Consider the following 23,002-nt stretch of genomic DNA (forward strand, 5'->3'; position numbering starts at 1 on the left):
TCAAATTACATTTTGGGTTCCTTCTTATTATGAGTGTGTTAGTCTCCCTGTGTTTAAGATGTTGAATGTCCACTAATTAAATGAGTTACTGGCAACTCACTTAATTAATATCTTAGTCCAAGAGTAGTACCACTCAACCTTATCGTCATGTCGGACTAAGTCCACCTGCAGGGTTTAACATGACAATCCTTATGAGCTCCTCTTGGGGGCATTCTCAACCTAGATTACTAGGACACAGTTTCCTTCTATAATCAACAACACACACTTTAAGTAATATCATTTCCCAACTTATCAGGCTTATTGATTTATCGAGCTAAATCTCACCCATTGATAATTCAAAGAAATAAATACTAAATATATGTGTTTGTTATTATATTAGGATTAAGAGCACACACTTCCATAATAACTAAGGTCTAGTTCTTTTATCAAGTCAATATAAAAAGAACTTACCTAAAATGGTCCTACTCAATACACTTAGAGTGTACTAGTATAATTTATTAGTCAAGATAAACTAATCCCTAATCACATTATGACTTTACCGATGGTTTGTTCCTTTCCATCTTAGTCGTGAGCAACTATTTATAATTTATAAAGAACTGATAACATGATCTTTTGTGCGTGACACCACACACCATGTTATCTACGATATAAATTAATTAAACAACTACACTTAACATAAATGTAGATATTTTTGACCAATATGATTCTTCATTTCAAAATAAATGTTCACAAAAGCTAGACTTTTAGTATACATTCCAACAATCTCCCACTTATACTAAAAGACTATGCTGCTATAATTGCTACCATACATCTGATTCCCAACCCTTCAACATGCCCATCAAAAGCTCTTGCCTTAAGGACCTTAGTGAAAGGATCTACAGGTTATCACTTGATGCAATTTAGGCGACAACAACTTCTCCTCGTTATACGATGTCTCGTATTGGGTGGTACTTGCGCTCTATTGTGTTTACTTACCTTATGGACTCGTGGTTCCTTCGAGTTTGCTACTGCACCAAATAATTTTTGGGCAAACCAGGAATCACATCTAAGTCTATCATGAAGTTACTGAGTCATTCAGCTTCTATGACTGCCTCAGAGGTTGTCATATACTTAGCTTCCATAATGGAGTCTGAAAAAGCACCTATGCTTAACACTCCTCCATTGTTATGACTTCACCTTCTAAAGTAAACACAAAATCCCAAGGTTGACTTACTATTGTCCCTGTTTGATTGGAAGTCTGAATCCGTGTAACCCACAGAGAGCAAATCATCAGTCTTGTAAACTAGCATATAATCTCTAGTCCCTCTAAGGTACTTTAATATATGTTTTACGACAGTCCAGCATCCTGGTCTTGGATTACTTTGATATCTGCTAACTATGCCCACGACAAAACAGATATCCTATCTCGTGCATAGCATACATTAGGCTTCCAATAGCCGAAGCATAAGGAACTGTCTTCATGTCTTCTATCTCTTTTGATGTCTTCAGAGACATCTCTTTAGATAAAGTTTACTCCATGTCTAAAAGGTAGAAAGTCTTTCTTGGAGTCTTGCATGCTAAAACGAGCTAGGATTATATGAAGCTCGGGATAAGCACAACATTCTTTTCTTGTGATCCCTTGATCCCTAGAATATGTGCGCATTCTCCTAAGTCCTTCATATCGAATTGCTTGGACAACCATACCCTTACTTCCGACAACACTTTGATATTGTTTCCAACTATCAAAAATGTCATCTACGTATAATACAAGAAATACCACAACGTTTCCATCACACTTCTTGTATACACAAAAACTCATCCGTACACTGAATAAATCCATAAGTCTGGATTACTTCATTAAACCGGATGTTCCAAGATCTTAAAGCTTTTGCTTCAGTCCATAGACCGATTGAGCTTACATACTAAATGCTCTTAGCCCTTTGCAATAAACCCCTCTGGTTGCATTTATATGGATGTTTTCTTCAAGACTTCCATTAAGGAAAACTGTCTTGATATCCATTTGCCAAATCTCATAATCCATATAAGCGGCAATAGATAAAAGAATCCGGATAGACTTTAAGCATGACTACCGGTGAAAAGGTTTCCTTATAATCGATACCCTTTTTCAACAAGCCTTACTTTGAAAGTTTCCACCTTCTCGTCTGTCTTTCTTTTTCTATTGTGGACCTAATGACTTTTACATCATTTGGTGATTCTACAATCTCTCAGACTTTATTAGAATACATATATTCTAATATTCAGTATTTATTGCTCTTTGCCAAGATGTTGTATTTTTATCTTGAAGCGCTTCGTCATATGTCCAGGGATCAGGTTCATGTTCACCAGGGATCAAGTCCAAAGACTCTCCCAAAACATGAATCTTTCAGGTTGCCTAACAACCCTCCCACTACGACGAGACACTTTGTGCAATTGTGTATTATTTGTGATACGTGTTGCAGTTTCTTGTGATATTTCATCTTGTACAGTTGGTACTAGATTAGACGTGTCCTTTATTATTTCCTTAAGAACAAATTTACTTATGGGTTTATGGTTTATTACATAGTTTTCTTCTAAAAAATGGGCATTGGTGCTAACAATGACCTTCTGACTTTTAGGACTATAAACCTCCTTTCATTTATCTAGGATAACCTACAAACAAGTGAACTCCTGTCCAACTTATCAGTGTCTCTCATGTGCTAGACCACCCAAATCCGAATATGCTTTATACTAGGCTTACGCCCATTCTACAATTCTATAGGAGTAGGGAGTTCTGACTTAGAAGGTACTATGTTCACTTCTGTTTCCAGTGTATATCCTCAAAACGAATTTTGGTAATTCTGAATAACTCTTTATTGATCTAACTATTTCCATAAAAGTCATATACCTTCGTTCTACTACACCATTCTGTTAGGGTGTACCAGGTGCAGTTAGTTGGGATTGAATCCCGACTTCTGATAAGTGACTCCTAAACTCTCCCAAGAGATACTTGCCACTACGATCTCAGCGTAGTGTCTTGATACTTTTACCTTGACGTTACTCCACATTAGCCTAATACTCTTTGAACTTATCAAAACACTTAGACTTGCGGCTTATCAAGTAAATGTACCCGTATTTTGAATAGTTATCTATAAAATAGATGAAATATTCCAAACCACCTCTTTCCTGGATAGCTATAGATCCACACAAATAAGAATGAACCGATTCCAACATATCTTTGGCTCCATACCCCTTAGACTTAAAAGCTTCTTGGTTATTTTTCCTTCCCAGTAAGACTCGCAGGTTGGAAAGATTTCCACTACCAATGAACCCAAGAGTTCATTGGTTATTATCCTTTGAATCCTACTCAAGTTAATATAACCTAGCTTTAGATGCCAAAGATAAGATTGGTTCATCTCCGAAGGTTACTTTCTCTTTTAAAAGTTAGAAGATGTGTTATAAATTTACATTTGTTGCATCATGGAATTTGTTGGATTTATAAATTGCCAACCGACGTACTAGAACAGATATTTTCCCTCTTTTCCTTGATAACAACTTTGTTATCAAAAGAGACAGAATATCAAGTTTAGAAACTGAAATCTAGTTCTTTCTAAACTTAGTACGTAAAGACAATTTCTCAAAATCCAAGTTTTATTCCTCTCGGAGGATAAACACCTCCCACTGCAACAGCTACTACTTTTGCAGCAGTGCCCATGTAGACGGTGATTTTCCTTTCATATAGTTGTCGGGTTTCCTGGAACTCATGCAATAAATTGCAGACATGATCATTGGTTCCCGTATCTACACACCAGGTACCGGTAGATAACTCCACTAAACATGTAACAACTAATGAATAAAATACACCTTTATTGTTCTTAGTTCTAAGAAGACAGTCCACCTTAATGTCCAAGTCTTATTTCTAATCATTATAATTGGGACCACTAAGTCTATCCTATAATATAACAGCTAGGGGATTGACCAACATTTTAAATCCTAAGAATCACAAAAATATTTGGTCAAGACCAACTCCTTAAAAATCCCCATGAATTTTGTATGCCACGTTAGTGTGGACGTATACAAATTCAAAGAGGAGATTTTATCCATTAATTTTATTATCTCGTCTGTAACGCCCGCCCTTCTCGTGCCCAGAAGGGACGGCGTTACCAATGCTACATACATACATGCATATACATAAGGGGTCATGGCAGTGGAAGAAAAATTTTCATTTCATTTAATCATATGCATGTTAACAACATAATATGGAGAACAATATCATCTTGTAACATATTAGACATGTGAACATGCTAGCGTCCATAACTTGACTTGATATCTACTACTTGATACATGATGCATGTTTGTTTAACTAGAGCATAAAGTGTACTAAATAAGAAGGAACTAACATGGATATTATTCTCTAGAGTTCATGATAACTAACAAGGTTTCATGCAACAGGAGAAAGTATAAGTTCACATGCAAAAGTTTAAGACATATATAAGTCTTGAAAACATAGACAGATCACTTCCACCATGCCACTACCACACACACACTTGCCCTTCTTGCTGCTCCCTTTAATTTAGCCATTCTTTACCCTTTTCTGTAGTACAAGGAAAATAAACTATAAGCACATAGGCTTAGTAAGATCCCTTTCCTACTCACAAAACCATGAATCATAACATGAAAAAAAAACATAGAAACATGAATAATAAACATTGCACATGAGAGCATAAGCATAAGGTAATAGCATGTTCATCTAGGCATTTTAGACATCACTCAAGAGAGTATGAAAACATAGTATATGAGAGCATAAAGAAAATCATATAGCATGTTCATATAGGCATTTTAGACATCACTCAAGAGAGTATGGAAACATAGTATATGAGAGCATAAAGAAAATCATATAGCATGTTCATATAGGCATTTTAGGCATCACTCAAGAGAGTATGGAAACATAGTATATGAGAGCATAAAGAAAATCATATAGCATGTTCATATAGGCATTTTAGACATCATTCAAGAGAGTATGGAAACATAGTATATGAGAGCATAAAGAAAATCATATAGCCTGCTTATATGCAAGATGTTCTTTTGAAAACTTATGATAATGCATATATGCAAGATGTTCTTTTGAAAACATATATTACATAGGTACTTAAACATAATCTCAACATGAGGGCCCGGCTTTGTACCACATACATGAATTTGCGCGTATCCTAAATAAATCTGAGGTAGCTAATCTCGAACCTATTAGGAACTAGGCCCGTTTCTTTGACCATCGACCTAGGGGCAACTTAGGAGTCGATCCTTTACTAGGCCCGCTTCATTGACCATCGACCTAGGGGCAACTTAGGAGCCCATCCCATGGACCATTCTTAGGGTCTGGTACAAGCCAATACAAAAGTAAAATAATATATCATGTTCTTGTCATATCATAAAGCATAGCATGTTCTTGTCATATCATAAAGCATAACATGTTCTTGTCATGTCATAAGGCATAGCATGTTCTTGTCATATCTTGTCATATCATGAAGAGTGCTCTTGATCCCAACTTATAGGGAAGCAACTCTTATAGCATATCATTATACATATGTCTTGCATAAACATAACATGGCAATCATGAAGTTCACATATCACATAGCATATCATAGAGAGTCATTATCATGCATAGTTGGAATCTCTTTTTTTTTTCCTTAGGACTTTCTACAAACCCTAATCATGACTTGGCCAAAACTTGCAAGGGTTATGGTCTTGAATCTTAAGAAAAATTTTAAACAAGGAAAGCATGACATTAGTATTACATGGTGTTAGCTAGAGCCCTAGAGCCAATCATTTGATGATTGTATTTTGGACTTGTTGTATCATATTCTATATAAATAAAGGCATTTGGTTTTTGGTTATTATACTTACTTGTATTGGTGCCAAATAAACTAAGTATAATAACGTCCTTGAGTAGACGGTTCTTACCTATATCAATCGGTTAGTTGAACCGATAATGAGATGATATAGGGAACACTACTCTTAATCATTCCTAGTCGAGTATTAACATTCAGGGACAATGTTAATGCAATAAGACTAGCATGTAGGTCAACTCGATGACTTGATCTCACAAGTCATGGATATAGAGATATCAAGTTGACACATGAGTATGCATTAGAGAATGTATACTGAATGACCCGCCATGAGAAAGTATCATGGATCGTTATATGAGTGTCATATACTTTCTCATGTGGCTATTAGTATGACTACTAGTCCTTAGACCTGAAGTCACCATGGTACCCTACATAAGGAGTTATGTACTTTTGTTTCGTCAAACGTCACCCGTAACTGGGTGGACTATAAAGGCGATTACTGGGTATGTAACAAATTATGCGGAGGGATGTGAGTGATGTAGATGAGATCTATCCCTCCTATATGACGGGAGAGGGTATTCACGATAGAGTGAGACCACGAAGTGCATGGCCATGCCCAAATGAGTCAATATGAGATATTGAGCTCATTTGATTTAGTGAGTCTACTTGGAGTTCAGGATTTAGATTGATCAGAGGATGACACGGTCTATGCCTCATATTGATCAATCTAGATGTCTAGGATAGAAGGACATTTGTCATATATTGTGAGGAGTCACAATTAATAGTCACAAGGTGATGTTGGATCTCAACATTTCTTGTAACTTGGGTAGCAATGATGTATTGCTAGATGCCGCTCATTGCTTATGTTTTTAAAGGAGTTTAGAAACATTGCCAACGTTACAAGAACCTATTGGGTCACACACAAAGAACAAGTGGATGGAGATTAGGTTCATATGATGAACCAATTGGATTCGGATTGATTTAAATTAGACTTATTGAGTTAGACACAATTAGATTCAATTGTTGAATGAGTCTAATTTAAATTTGATTCATTAAGTCAATTTATATTAATGAATTGAGATTCATTAGATTGAAATTGGCTTGAATCAAAGAATGAATTCAACTCAACATGGAAGAGAGTTGGTCAATTTTGACTTGACCAAAATGGGAAGTTGAAATATCAAGTTTGACTTGATGAATTGCTACTTCTTGGAGGATGACTCATCCTACATGGTAGCCACATCATCTCCTAGTTGTCAAGGAGGTTACAATCCTCCATTTAATGTGGCCGACCACATTAAATGAGGGGGTTACCCATGTGTGGCCGGCCACATAATGAAAGGAGGTTTCATTTTTTGTGGTAATTGATTAGGTGGTAATTATTCCATCTTCTTCCTAGCTTCTTCCTCCTCCTTTGGTGTGGTTGCCATGAGCTTTCATGGAGGGAGAAGGTGTATGAGTTGTGTTCCAAGAAAAAGGGTGAAGTGAAGGTCACAAAGGAGGGTACCTAGAGGATTATGTGAGATCCCTTTTCTTTCTCTCCTTTCTCCCCTTTTTAAATCCTACCCGAGAGCCCTAGAGAGTGCTAGCACACTTGGGTGCTCTCTTCTCCATCCTTGAGTGTTAGAGAACACCTCTTGTTCGTGTGGATATCACTAGAGAGTTGTCTACGTTGACAACTTTGAGATCCGGCGTACCGTTGGACGAGCGGAATTTGCGAGGGCACGCTTCGAAGGTAAAATATTTTTTTTCCTTTGTAGATCTACTTTTAATCGTAGTTTGAAACTCGTACTCATTTTTTTGGAAAGTTTTCTTCGCACGAGATCCAATGGCTAGGGTGATTCGGGGTTTCCGCGACGCGAAAACGCGGTTTTCGCGGCCCGAAAAATCCAACAGTGGTATCAGAGCCACGTGCGAAGCTTGTACGAGTTTAATTTGATTTTTATGAAAAATTAAAGCTTCTGTACATTTCTGTAAATTTATGGGTTTTATAGTTTTAAGAGTAATTTTTCTCGTAGAAGCGAAGCACAAGTGTTTATACACTTGTAGGCTTCGACTACCGAGAAGTTTTTCCCGAAACGGCATCGTTTCAACCCAAATCTTTTTGGGACAGCGGGATAAGGCGCTCTTGGATCACTTAGGAGCAACTTGCGATGGTTAGATCGCGGGTAGGGGTACTGCCCCTAACCCCGCAAGGGGATTTGCTCCGCGATTGCGCCCGAAATCGCTAATCGGGACTGCCGGGAAAATTTTACTCATAAAATCTGTAAAATTATGAAAAATTATAGAAAATTATGAAAAGTATATAATTTTGAATTATATATTAATTTTGTGATAGTCATGGCCCAAAGACCCAATTTGATTGGATAATTTGTGTTGTAATTCATAATACGGCCTGCGCGCCGTGATGTGATATGCGTGTTGTATTTTATTTTATTTTTGGTTTATTTTTCGCGACCTACGCGTCGTGCCTTTCTTTTATTCTGGTTGTAAATTAGATTTAGACTCGAATGTAACTCGAGTTTCAAAATTGTAATGTACAAAATTGGAGCTGTGGAAGGTCCACTCGAGACGGAGTTACGAGGAAGGCGCGAGCAACACAAGGTGGTCAAAAGGAAGGCGCTTAAGAAGTTGACCTTAGGTTGACCATCCGATCTTCTCATTGGCTTGAGAAGATCGTAGTAGGGTCATGACTAATCACAAAACTTAGTTAATTACTTGTGTATATGATGCATGTTTAATTAAGTAATTAATTAGTGCCTAGCGATTAAGATTATATCTAAATCATGCACAAGATGCACCCTTACGATTAGATTAGATCTACATCGTGTACAAGATGCACTCTATCGATTAGATTAGATCTATTTCGTGTATATGATACAACATCATTTAGATTAGATCTAAATCACGACAACTCAAAATGCCTACCATGCCGTGATACCTACCACTACCTCGATCGCATGATGTTGTTGAATCTGCCAAAGCAGAGCAACACATACTATCTTGGTAGGGTACGGAGGGACAATCTTGGTCCCGCCTATCAACACATGGGCGAGTACAAACTCAATTAGATTGAGTATTCCTAGTTTACTCGGTTGGATCGAGTACAACTATATGCATTCTTCTAATGGTTGGAAAGGTAGGACAAAATCACGTTTATATTAATTCTCGGGCATATTAGCCAAAGCTAACTCGAGTTTTAATATAAATGCGGATTTCATCCTATAAACAAGAGTTGCATAGAGATGTAATTGGTAATCGTTACCTACCGATCATACTAAATCTTGGGCGTATTAGCCAAAGCTAACTCAAGGGTTAGTATGATGTGGATCTTGTCCCACATGAATTATAGAATTCAGTGGGAGCATCATTTAGTTAAAGGCCTAATTAAATGATTAAGAATATGATACTTATTTCTGCATTTATTTCTGTTGTAGAATTGCTATGACGTCGAATACGAACACCTTCTCCCTGCGATCTGTCCTTGAGAAGGACAAGCTCAACGGAGCAAACTTCCTAGACTGGTACAGGATCCTGAGAATAGTTTTCACTCAAGAACGTAAACTGTACGTTCTGGAGCAGCCCATTTCGGAGTCTCCTCCTGCCACTGCCACGCGAGCAGACCGTGATGCTTACAAGAAGCATCAAGAAGACGCATTAGATGTGTCCTGTCTTATGCTCGCGACAATGAACTCTGAGCTTCAGAAGCAACATGAGTTGATGAGCGCTTACGATATGGTTGAACATCTTTGTCACCTATATCAAGGACAAGCAAGGCACTGGAAGAGGAACCCCAAAGAATACCTGGAAGATCTTAAGAAGAAGAGAAATAAGATTTCTACTTCAGGTATACATGTTATAGAAGTCAACCTCTCTATTTCTTCATCATGGGTATTAGATAACGGATGTGCTTCGCACATGTGTACTAATGTACAAGCGCTGAGAAATAGCAGGGCATTGACGAAGGGTGAGATAGACCTACGAATAGGCAATGGAGCACGGGTTGCTGTTATTACTGTAGGAACTTGTACTAGAATTAGATGATTGTTGTTATGTGCCTACTTTAACTAAGAACATTATATCTGTTTCTTGTTTGGACAAGAAAGGTTTTTCGTTTATAATAAAGAACAAATGTTGTTCCGTCTATTTAAACGAAATGTTCTACTGTAGCGCACCTCTGATAAACGTTCTCTATATTCTAGACCTTGAGAGCCCTATCTATAACATAAATACCAAGAGGTTCAAGTCAAATGACCTGAACCAAACCTATCTCTGGCACTGTCGCTTAGGTCATATAAATGACAAGCGCTTATCCCAGCTCCATAAGGATGGTTTGCTGGACTCATTTGATTTTGAATTATATGAGATATGCGAGTCATGTCTACGAGCCAAGATGACCAAGACTCCCTTTAGTGGGCACAGCGAAAGAGCGACTGATTTGTTAGGACTCATACATAGTGATGTATGTGGCCCTTTCAATGTCGCTGCTAGAGGCGGTTATAGGTACTTCATCACATTTACTGATGACTTCAGTAGATATGGTTATGTGTACTTGATGACACATAAGTCTGAATCCTTTGAAAAGTTCAAAGAATTCAAGAATGAAGTACAGAACCAGCTTGGCAAGAGTATTAAGATACTTTGATCCGATCGAGGTGGAGAATACCTTAGCCATGAGTTTCGTGACTACCTAGCTGAGTGTGGGATTCTATCCCAACTCACTCCTCCTGGAACACCACAGTGGAATGGTGTATCCGAAAGGAGGAATCGTACCCTATTAGATATGGTGCGATCGATGATGAGTCACACAGATCTTCCGACATACCTATGGGGCTATGCTCTAGACACGGCAGCTTTTATACTCAACCGAGTTCCATCCAAGGCCGTGATAAAGACACCATATAGGATATGGACTGGGAGAGATGCCCAGGTGTCTTTCATGAGGATTTGGGGTTGTGAGGCTTACGTTCGACGTCAATTCTCAGACAAGTTAGGACCCAAATCCGACAAGTGCTACTTTATTGGATATCCCAAGGAAACTAAGGGATATTACTTCTACATTCCCAGTCAGCACAAGGTAGTTGTGGTAAAGACTGGGGTCTTTCTAGAAAGGGATTTTGTTTCTAGAAAGACTAGTGGGAGCGCGTTCGATCTTGAAGAAGTTCAAGATGCGAACAATAGCGCTGATGCCTCGATGGAAATTGAACTAGAACCACAAATTGTTGTGGATGATGTTCCACAAGGAGTTGAGGAACAACAACCAGTTCATGTAGACATACCTCTTCGCAGGTCTGATAGGGTACGTCGTCAGCTTGAGAGATACTCATTTCACTTGTCTAACCATGATGACGTTGTGCTCATAGAGGATGAGCCTACCACCTATCAGGAAGCTGTGATGAGACCAGATTCCGAGAAATGGCTAGAAGCCATGAGATCCGAGATGGAATCCATGTACACCAACCAAGTATGGACTTTGGTTGATCCACCTGAAGGGGTAAAACCCATAGGGTGTAAGTGGGTCTTTAAGAGAAAGACTGACATGGATGGACTTATCTATAAGGGTCACTTGGTAGCTAAAGGTTTCAAGCAGATTCATGGTATTGAGTATGATGAGACCTTTTCTCCAGTAGCGATGTTTAAGTCCATTCGGATCATGCTTGCTATTGCAACTTACCACGATTACGAGATCTAGCAGATGGACGTCAAAACTGCGTTTCTGAATGGAAACCTACTTGAGGATGTGTACATGACACAACCTGAGGGTTTTGTCGATCCACATCATACTAGTAGAGTATGCAAGCTGCATAGGTCCATTTATGGACTAAAGCAAGCTTCTCGGAGCTGGAATCTTCGATTCTATGATGCAATCAAACAGTTTGGTTTCATCAAGAATGAAGATGAGCCTTGTGTCTACAAGAAGGTTGTAGGGGATATAGTTGTCTTCCTCATATTGTATGTGGATGACATACTACTCATTGGGAAGGACATCCCTATGCTTCAGTCTGTCAAGACCTGGCTAGGGAGTTGCTTCTCAATGAAGGACTTAGGTGAAGCATCCCGGATTTTAGTGATACAGATCTATAGAGATAGATCTAAGAGATTGCTTAGCCTAAGTCAGAGTGCATACATTGACAAGGTACTCCTTCGGTTTACCATGCAGAACTCCAAGAAGGGATTTCTGCCGATGTCACATGGCATGAGTCTTTCGAAGACTCAAGGTCCCTCTTCTAGAGAGGAGAGAGACCGCATGGATCAGATCCCTTATGCCTCAGCCATAGGATCTATCATGTACGCCATGCTATGTACTCGACCTGATGTCTCGTATGCTTTGAACATGACGAGCAGATACCAGTCAGATCCAGGAGAAAGTCACTGGATAGCGGTCAAGAATATTCTTATGTACTTAAAAAGGACTAAAGAATATTTCTTGATATATGGAGGCAATGATGAGCTAGCTATAAAGGGTTACAGTGATGGTAGCTTCCAGACCGACCAGGATGACTATAGATCGCAGTCGGGGTTCGTATTTTGCATTAATGGTGGTGCTGTGAGCTGGAAGAGTTCGAAGCAGGACACAGTAGCTGATTCTACGACAGAGGCCGAGTATATTGCTGCATCAGAGGCAGCAAAGGAGGCAGTTTGGATTCGCAAGTTCATCACTGAACTTGGGGTGGTTCCTAGCATTGCTGACCCCATTGAGCTCTATTGTGACAACAATGGAGCTATAGCACAGGTGAAGGAACCTCGCTCACACCAGCGAACCAAACACATACTACGACGCTTCCATCTCATTCGAGAGATCATCGAGAGAGGAGATGTGAAGATTTGCAGAGTACCTACAGAGGCTAACATCGCAGATCCCTTGACCAAGGCTTTGGCACAGAGGAAGCATGATGGTCACACTAGGTGATTTGGGCTTAGAGCCTACACTGATTGGCACTAGTGCTAGTGGGAAATTGTTAGCTAGAGCCCTAGAGCCAATCATTTGATGATTGTATTTTGGACTTGTTGTATCATATTCTATATAAATAAAGGCATTTGGTTTTTGATAGTATACTTACTTGTATTGGTGCCAAATAAACTAAGTATAGTAACGTCCTTGAGTAAACGGTTCTTACCTATATCAATCGATTAGTTGAACCGATAATGAGATGATATAGGGAACACTACTCTTAATCATTCCTAGTCGAGTATTAACATTCAGGGACAATGTTAATGCAATAAGACTAGCATGTAGGTCAACTCGATGACTTGATCTCACAAGTCATGGATATAGAGATATCAAGTTGACACATGGGTATGCATTAAAGAATGTATACTGAATGACCCGCCATGAGAAAGTATCATGGATCGTTATATGAGTGTCATATACTTTCTCATGTGACTATTAGTATGACTACTAATCCTTAGACCTAAAGTCACCATGGTACCCTACATAAGGAGTTATGTACTTTTGTTTCGTCAAACGTCACCCGTAACTGGGTGGACTATAAAGGCGATTACTGGGTATGTAACCAATTATGCGGAGGGATGTGAGTGATGTAGATGGGATCTATCCCTCCTATATGATGGGAGAGACATCAGCATTCCTGATAGAGTAAGATCACGAAGTGCATGGCCATGCCCAAATGAGTCAATATGAGATATTGAGCTCATTTGATTTAGTGAGTCTACTTGGAGTTCAAGATTTAGATTGATTAGAGGATGACACGGTCTATGCCTCATATTGATCAATCTAGATGTCTAGGATAGAAGGGCATTTGTCATATATTGTGAGGAGTCACAATTTATAGTCACAAGGTGATGTTGGATCTCAACATTTCTTGTAACTTGGGTAGCAATGATGTATTGCTAGATGCCGCTCATTGCTTATGTTTTTAAAGGAGTTTAGAAACATTGCCAACATTACAAGAACCTATTGGGTCACACACAAAGAACAAGTGGATGGATATTAGGTTCATATGATGAACCAATTGGATTAGGTTCATATGATGAACCAATTGGATTAGGTTCATATGATGAACCAATTGGATTCGGATTGATTTAAATTAGACTTATTAAGTTAGACTCAATTAGATTCAATTGTTGAATGAGTCTAATTTAAATTTGATTCATTAAGTCAATTTATATTAATGAATTGAGATTCATTAGATTGAAATTGGCTTGAATCAAAGAATGAATTCAACTCAACATGGAAGAGATTTGGTCAATTTTGACTTGACCAAAATGGGAAGTTGAAACATCAAGTTTGACTTGATGAATTGCCACTTCTTGGAGGATGACTCATCCTACATGGTGTTAGTTAGAGCCCTAGAGCCAATCATTTGATGATTGTATGGACTCGTGTATATCATATTCATGTATATATATTAAGGCATTTGGTTTTTAGTTATTATGCTTATTTGTATTAGTGCCAGATAAAATAAGTATAGTAACATCCTAGAGTAGAAAGGTTCTTACCTATATCAATCGATTGGTTGAATCAATAGTGAGATGATATAGGGAACACTACTCTAAATCATTCCTAGTCGAGTATTAACATTCAGGGACAATGTTAATACAATAAGACTAGCATGTAGGTCAACTCGATGACTTGATCTCACAAGTCATGGATATAGAGATATCAAGCTGACACATGGGTATGCATTAGAGAATTGTACTTGAATGACCCGCCATGAGAAAGTATCATGGATCGTTATATGAGTGTCATATACTTTCTCATATGGCTATTAGTATGACTATTAGTCCTTTGACCTGAAGTCACCATGGATCCCTACATAAGGAGTTATGTACTTTGGTTTCATCAAACGTCACCCGTAACAGGGTGGACTATAAAGGCGATTACTGGGTATGTAATAAATTATGCAGAGGGATGTGAGTGATGTAGATGGGATCTATCCCTCCCATATGACGGGAGCGACATCAATATTCTTGATAGAGTTAGACCACGAAGTGCATGGCCATGCCCAAATGAGTCAACATGAGATGTTGAGCTCATTTGATCGAGTGAGTCTACTTGGAGTTCAAGATTTAGATTGATTAGAGGATGACACGGTCTATGCCTCACATTGATAAATCTAGATGTCAAGGATAGAAAGACATTTGACATATTTTGTGAGGAGTCACAATTGGTTGTCACAAGGTGATGTCGGATCTCGACATTTTTGTAACTTGGGTAGTAATGATGTGTTGCTAGATACCGCTCATTACTTATGCTCCTAAATGGGTTTAGGGCATTGCCAACGTTACAAGAACCTATAGGGTCACACACTAAGGACAATTAGATGGAGATTTGGTTCATATGATGAACCAAGAGGATTAGATTCTTTTGATGAATCATATTGGATTAAGAGTAATCCAAATTGGGCTAATTGAATTGGACTCAAGTTGATTCATGTATTCAATGAGTCTAATTTAGATTATGACTCATTAAATTAACTTAATTTAATGAATTAGATTCATTATATTAAGTTGGCTTGAATCATATGGTTGGATTAGATCAACCATGAGAGAGATTTGATCAAGTTTGACTTGATTTGAGAGGAAGAGAAAAAGTCATGTTTGACTTGACTTTTTTGCCACATCACTAGTGAGTTGGCAAGATGTGGACCAATAGGATTGCTCCACATCATCAATGTGTGGCACCTCATGGAGGTTACAAGCCTCCATAGCATTTAATGTGGCCGGCCCACATTAAATGAGGAGGTTACACTTGTTGCCATGTCATTTAGTGAGGTGGCAAGATGTAGACCAATAGTGTTGATCCACATCATCCTAGAGTACCACCTCATGGGGGTTACAACTCTTGATGGTCTCCACATTAATTGGAATTAATGTGGGGGTTACACCTCCTAGAGTGGCCGGCCACTTGATGGCTAAGGGGTTTTTTGAATTTCCTCTCAATTGATTGATTCACTCTTCTTCTCCCTTGGGTGCTCTCTCTTCTCCTTCTCCCATTCCTTGGCCGAACACTCCATTGGTGCTAGCACACCTTGTGTTTTGGTCATCTCCTTCTACTTGTGTTCGTGTGGATACATATAGAGGTTGTCTACTTTGACAACTAGAGATCCGGCGACATCTTGGACAAGCGGGAACGCGAAGGGCTTCGCTATAAGGGTAATGATCTTAACTTTAGTGTAGATCTAAGGTTTTTACAAACTCGTACAAGAAAAGGTTTTTCAAAAATTTTGTTTAAGAATCTTTGCACGAGATCCATGGCTTTGGGTGACTCGGGGTTTCCGCGACGCGAAAAAGCGGTTTTCGGGCCCGAAGAACCCAACAATGGTATTAGAGCCACGTGCAAAGACTTGTACGAGTTCGTTTGTATTTTTATGAAAAATATACCTTCTGTGATTTTCTGTAAAAATTGAGTTTTTAGAGTTTTTATGAGTAATTTTTCCGTAGAAGCGAAGCACAAGTGTCTCGGCACTTGTAGGCTTCGGCTACCGGAAAGTTTTCTTTTAAACGGCTTCGTTTTGCCCCAAATCCGTTTGGGACAGCGGGGTCGGGTGCCATTAGATCACAAAGGAGCAACTCACGATGGTTAGATCGTGGGTAGGGGCATTGCCCCTAACCCCGCAAGGGAATTTTCTTCGCGATTGCACCCGAAATCGCTAAAAACGAACCCGCCGGGAAGATTTTTCCGAAACGGCAATGTCTCGACCCAAATCGTTTTGGGACAGCGGGTTTAGGCGCTGTTGGATCGCAAAGGAACCCTCGCGATGGTTAGATCACGGGTAGGGGCGCTGCCCCTGGGCCCCGCAAGGGGATCCGTTCCGCGATGCCCGAAACCGCTAAATGGGACCGCGGAAATTTTACTCATAAAATTGTAAAAATTATTTTAAAATTACATAAAATTATGAAAATATATAATTTTGAATTATATATTAATTTGTGATAGTCATGGCCCAAAATACCCAATAAGATTGGATTTGTGTTGTAATTCATAATACGGCTGCGTGCCGTCGTATTTTTATTTTTTTTCCACGGCCTGCGCGACGTGCCTTTCTCTTATTCTGGTTGTAAATTAGATTTAGACTCGAATGTAACTCGAGTTTCAAATTGTAATGTACAAATTGGAGCGGTGGAGGGTCCACACGAGATGGAGTTCCGAGGCGGGCACGAGCAACACAAGGTGGTCAAAGGGAGGAGCTTGGAGAAGCTGTTGACCCTAGGTTGACCATTCGATCTTCTCATTGGCTTGAGAAGATCGTAGTAGGGCCATGACTAAATCACAAATAGATTAATTAATTAATTATTATGTATCTGATGCATGCTTAATAATTAATTAATTAATTAGTGCCTTAACGATTAGATTAGATCTAAGTCGTGCACATGATGCACCCTTGCGATTAGATTAGATCTAAGTCGTGCACAAGATGCATCCTTCTCGATTAGATTAGATCTAGATCGAACCAACTCTAAATGCCTAACCGTGCCGTGATACCTATCACTACCTCGATCACATGTATTGTTGAATCCGCAAAGCAGAGCAATACATATTATCTTGGTAGGGTACGGAGGGACAATCTTGGTCCCGCCTATCAACGCATGGGTGAATACAAACTCAATTAGATTGAGTATTCCTAGTTACTCGGTTGGATCGAGTCAACTATAGGCATTCTTCCAATAGTTGGAAAGGTAGGACAAAATCACGTTTATATTAACTCTCGGGCGTATTAGCCAAAGCTAACTCGAGTTTTAATATAAATGCGGATATTGATTCTATAAACAAGAGTTGCATAGAGATGTAATTGGTAATCGTTATCTACCGATCATACTAAGCCTTGGGCGTATTAGCCAAAGCTAACTCAAGGGTTAGTATGATGTGGATCTTGTCCCACAAGAATTATAGAATTCAGTGGGAGCATCATTTAATTAAAGGCCTAATTAAATGATTTTTAAAGAATATGATATTTATTTCTGCAAATTTTCTGTTGTAGATAACCATGACGTCGAACACGAATTCCTTCTCCCTGCGATCTGTCCTTGAGAAGGACAAGCTCAACGGAGCGAATTTCCTGGACTGGTACAGGAACTTGAGAATAGTTCTCACTCAAGAACGTAAACTGTAAGTTTTGGAGCAGCCCATTCCGGAGGCTCCTCCTGCCACTGCCACGTGAGCTGACCGGGATGCTTACAAGAAGCATCAAGATGACGCATTAGATGTGTCCTGTCTAATGCTCGCGACCATGAACTCTGAGCTTCAGAAGCAACACGAGTTGATGGGCGCTTACGATATGGTTGAGCATCTTCGCCAACTATATCAGGGACAAGCGAGGCATGAGAGATTTGAGATCTCTAAGGCACTGTTTCAGTGCAAGATGTCAGACGGGGCTCCTGTAGGTCCTTATGTACTCAAGATGATTGGGTACATAGAGAACCTACAAAGACTGGGGTTCCCACTTGGCCAAGAGCTGGCCACTGACTTGATCTTGCAGTCCTTGCCGGATAGCTATAGTCAATTCGTTCTCAACTATAACATGAATGAGATTGACAAGCCACTGCCCGAGTTACTTAGTATGTTACGAACTGCTGAGATTAACCTTAAGAAGGTTAAGCCCATTCTGATGGTCCAGAAGCACAAGGGCAAGGGCAAGCCCAAAGGTAAGGGAAAGTCCCAAACCAAGGGCAAAGGCAAGGCACTGAAGCCTAAAGGAGGGGTCGCCAAGGATGCTACCTGCTTCCACTGCGGTCAGACCGGGCACTGGAAGAGGAACTGCAAGGTATACTTGGAGGATCTTAAGAAGAAGCGAAGTGAGACTTCCACTTCAGGTATATATGTTATAGAAGTCAATCTATCTATTTCTACATCATGGGTATTAGATACTGGATGTGCTTCTCACATTTGTACTGGTGTGCAGGCGCTGAGAAATAGCAGAGCATTGGCAAAGGGCGAGGTGGACCTACGAGTAGGCAATGGGGCACGGGTTGCTGCTGTTGCTGTAACTTATCTATCTCTGCCCTCTGGGCTTGTACTAGATTTAGATGATTGTTGTTATGTGTCTGCTCTTACTAAGAACATAGTTTCAATTTCTTGTTTAGACAAGAAAGGATACTCTTTTATAATAAAAGACAAATGTTGTTCTGTTTATTTGAAAGATATGTTCTATTGTAGTGCGTCACTAATAAACGGACTCTATATTCTAGACCTTGAGAGCCCTATCTATAACATTAGTACCAAGAGGTTCAAGTCGACTGACTTGAACCACACCTATCTCTGGCACTGTCGCTTAGGTCATATAAATGACAAGCGCTTATCCCAGCTCCATAAGGATGGTTTGCTGGACTCATTTGATTTAGAATCATATGAGATATGCGAGTCATGCCTACGAGGCAAAATGACCAAGACTCCCTTTAGTGGGCACAGCGAGAGAGCGACTGATCTGTTAGGACTCATACATAGTGATGTATGTGGCCCTTTCAGAGAGGAGAGAGACCGCATGGATCAGATCCTTTATGCCTCAGCCATAGGATCGATCATGTACGCCATGCTATGTACTCGACCTGATGTCTCGTATGCTTTGAGCATGACGAGCAGATACCAGTCAGATCTAGGTGAAAGCCACTGGATAGTGGTCAAGAAAATTATTAATTACTTAAGAAGGACTAAAGAATATTTCTTGATATATGGAGGCAATGATAAGCTAGCTGTAAAGGGTTACAGTGATGCTAGCTTCCAGACCGATCAGGATGATTAAAGATCACAGTCGAGGTTTGTGTTTTGCTTGAATGGTAGTGCTATGAGCTGGCAGAGTTCACAGCAATTCTACAACATTTCCATCTCATTCGAGAGATTATCGATAGAGGAGATGTGAAGATTTGCAGAGTACCTACAGAGGCTAACATCGCAGATCCCTTGACCAAGGCTTTGGCACAGAGGAAGCATGATGGTCACACTAGGTCATTAGGCCTTAGAGCCTATACTGATTGGCACTAGTGCTAGTGGGAGATTGTTAGTTAGAGCCCTAGAGCCAATCATTTGATGATTGTATGGACTCATGTATATCATATTCATGTATATATATTAAGGCATTTGGTTTTTAGTTATTATGCTTATTTGTATTAGTGCCAGATAAAATAAGTATAGTAACGTCCTAGAGTAGAAAGGTTCTTACCTATATCAATCGATTGGTTGAATCGATAGTGAGATGATATAGGGAACACTACTCTAAATCATTCCTAGTCGAGTATTAACATTCAAGGACAATGTTAATACAATAAGACTAGCATGTAGGTCAGCTCGATGACTTGATCTCACAAGTCATGGATATAGAGATATCAAGCTGACACATGGGTATGCATTAGAGAATGTATACTGAATGACCCACCATGAGAAAGTATCATGGATCGTTATATGAGTGTCATATACTTTCTCATGTGGCTATTAGTGTGACTATTAGTCCTTTGACCTGAAGTCACCATGGATCCCTACATAAGGAGTTATGTACTTTGGTTTCGTCAAACGTCACCCGTAACAGGGTGGACTATAAAGGCGATTACTGGGTATATAATATATTATGCAGAGGGATGTGAGTGATGTAGATGGGATCTATCCCTCCCATATGACGGGAGCGACATCAATATTCTTGAGAGAGTTAGACCACGAAGTGCATGGCCATGCCCAAATGAGTCAACATGAGATTTTGAGCTCATTTGATCGAGTGAGTCTACATGGAGTTCAAGATTTAGATTGATTAGAGGATGACACGGTCTATGCCTCACATTGATCAATCTAGATGTCAAGGATAGAAGGACATTTGACATATTTTGTGAGGAGTCACAATTGGTAGTCACAAGGTGATGTCGGATCTCGACATTCTTGTAACTTGGGTAGTAATGATGTGTTGCTAGATACCGCTCATTACTTATGTCCTAAATGGGTTTAGGGCATTACCAACGTTACAAGAACCTATAGGGTCACACACTAAGGACAATTAGATGGAGATTTGGTTCATATGATGAACCAAGAGGATTAGATTCTTTTGATGAATCATATTGGATTAAGAGTAATCCAAATTGGGCTAATTGAGTTGGACTCAAGTTGATTCATGTATTCAATGAGTCTAATTTAGATTATGACTCATTAAATCAACTTAATTTAATGAATTAGATTCATTATATTAAGTTGGCTTGAATCATATGGTTAGATTAGATCAACCATGAGAGAGATTTGATCAAGTTTGACTTGATTTGAGAGGAAGAGAAAAAGTCATGTTTGACTTGACTTTTTTGCCACATCACTAGTGAGTTGGCAAGATGTGGACCAATAGGATTGCTCCACATCATCAATGTGTGCCACCTCATGGAGGTTACAAGCCTCCATAGCATTTAATGTGGCCGACCCACATTAAATGAGGAGGTTACACTTGTTGCCATGTCATTTAGTGAGGTGGCAAGATGTGGACCAATAGTGTTGATCCACATCATCCTAGAGTGCCACCTCATGGGGGTTACAACTCTTGATGGTCTCCACATTAATTGGAATTAATGTGGGGGTTACACCTCCTAGAGTGGCCGGCCACTTGATGGCTAAGGGGTTTTTTGAATTTCCTCTCAATTGATTGATTCACTCTTCTTCTCCCTTGGGTGCTAGCAGACCTTGTGTTTTGGTCATCTCCTTCTACTTGTGTCCGTGTGGATACATATAGAGGTTGTCTACTTTGACAACTAGAGATCCGGCGACATCTTGGACAAGCGGGAACGCGAAGGGCTTCGCTACAAGGGTAATGATCTTAACTTTAGTGTAGATCTAAGGTTTTTACAAACTCGTACAAGAAAAGGTTTTTCGAAAATTTTGTTTACGAATCTTTGCATGAGATCCATGGCTTTGGGTGACTCGGGGTTTCCGCGACGCGAAAAAGCGGTTTTCGCGGCCCGAAGAACCCAACACATGGCAGCCACATCATCTCCTAGTTGTCAAGGAGGTTACAATCCTCCATTTAATGTGGTCGGCCACATTAAATGAGGGGGTTACCCATGTGTGGCCGGCCACATAATGAAAGGAGGTTTCATTTTTTGTGGTAATTGATTAGGTGGTAATTATTCCATCTTCTTCCTAGCTTCTTCCTCCTCCTTTGGTGTGGTTGCCGTGAGCTTTCATGGAGGGAGAAGGTGTATGAGTTGTGTTCCAAGAAAAAGGGTGAAGTGAAGGTCACAAAGGAGGGTACCTAGAGGATTATGTGAGATCCCTTTTCTTTCTCTCCTTTCTCCCCTTTTTAAATCCTACCCGAGAGCCCTAGAGAGTGCTAGCACACTTGGGTGCTCTCTTCTCCATCCTTGAGTGTTAGAGAACACCTCTTGTTCGTGTGGATATCACTAGAGAGTTGTCTACGTTGACAACTTTGAGATCCGGCGTACCGTTGGACGAGCAGGATTTGCGAGGGCGCGCTTCGAAGGTAAAATGTTTTTTTTTCCTTTGTAGATCTACTGTAGATCGTAGTTTGAAACTCGTACTCGTGTTTTCGGAAAGTTTTCTTCGTACGAGATCCAATGGCTAGGGTGATTCGGGGTTTCAGCGACGCGAAAACGTGGTTTTCGCGGCCCGAAAAATCCAACACATGGTACTTATCATAACATAGGAGACCTTTAGCAACATAAACCCTAGTTTTCTTGGTTTGGCCGAAACCTACATGTCATGGTTCTTGGTTTTTCAAGCAACATTTAAACATGGCTCAATTATCTAATGTTTCTTGATACATAGCATCACATGTGTGACCTTTAGCAAACACAAACCTTAGTTCCTTGGTTTGGCCGAAACCTACATGTCATGGTTTTAGGTCTTTGAGCAACATAAGCATGAAGAACTTAAATTACATCATATGGGAGATCATACATCATAAGGAATCATATACAAGCATAGTTAGGTTTTTAGATTTTCTCCAATTCCTTTATTCTTTCTTGGCCGAAACTCTAGGAGCATGGTTCTAAACTTTTCAAGTAACTTATGGCATGAAAACTTAAACTAACAACATATAGGAGATCATACATCATAAGAAATCATGAACAAGCATAGTTAGGTTTCAAAACTTTTCTCTAAGCCTTTTATCTATCTTTGGCCGAAACCTAAAGGAGATGGTTCTAACTTTTTAAGTAACATATGTCATGAAAACTTAAACTAACATTATATAGGAGATCATACATCATAAGAAATCATGAACAAACATAGTTAGGTTTCAAAACTTTTCTCTAAACCTTTTATC

The sequence above is a fragment of the Zingiber officinale genome, chromosome 4B (genome assembly GCF_018446385.1).
Source record: "Zingiber officinale cultivar Zhangliang chromosome 4B, Zo_v1.1, whole genome shotgun sequence".
Taxonomy (NCBI): Eukaryota; Viridiplantae; Streptophyta; class Magnoliopsida; order Zingiberales; family Zingiberaceae; genus Zingiber; species Zingiber officinale.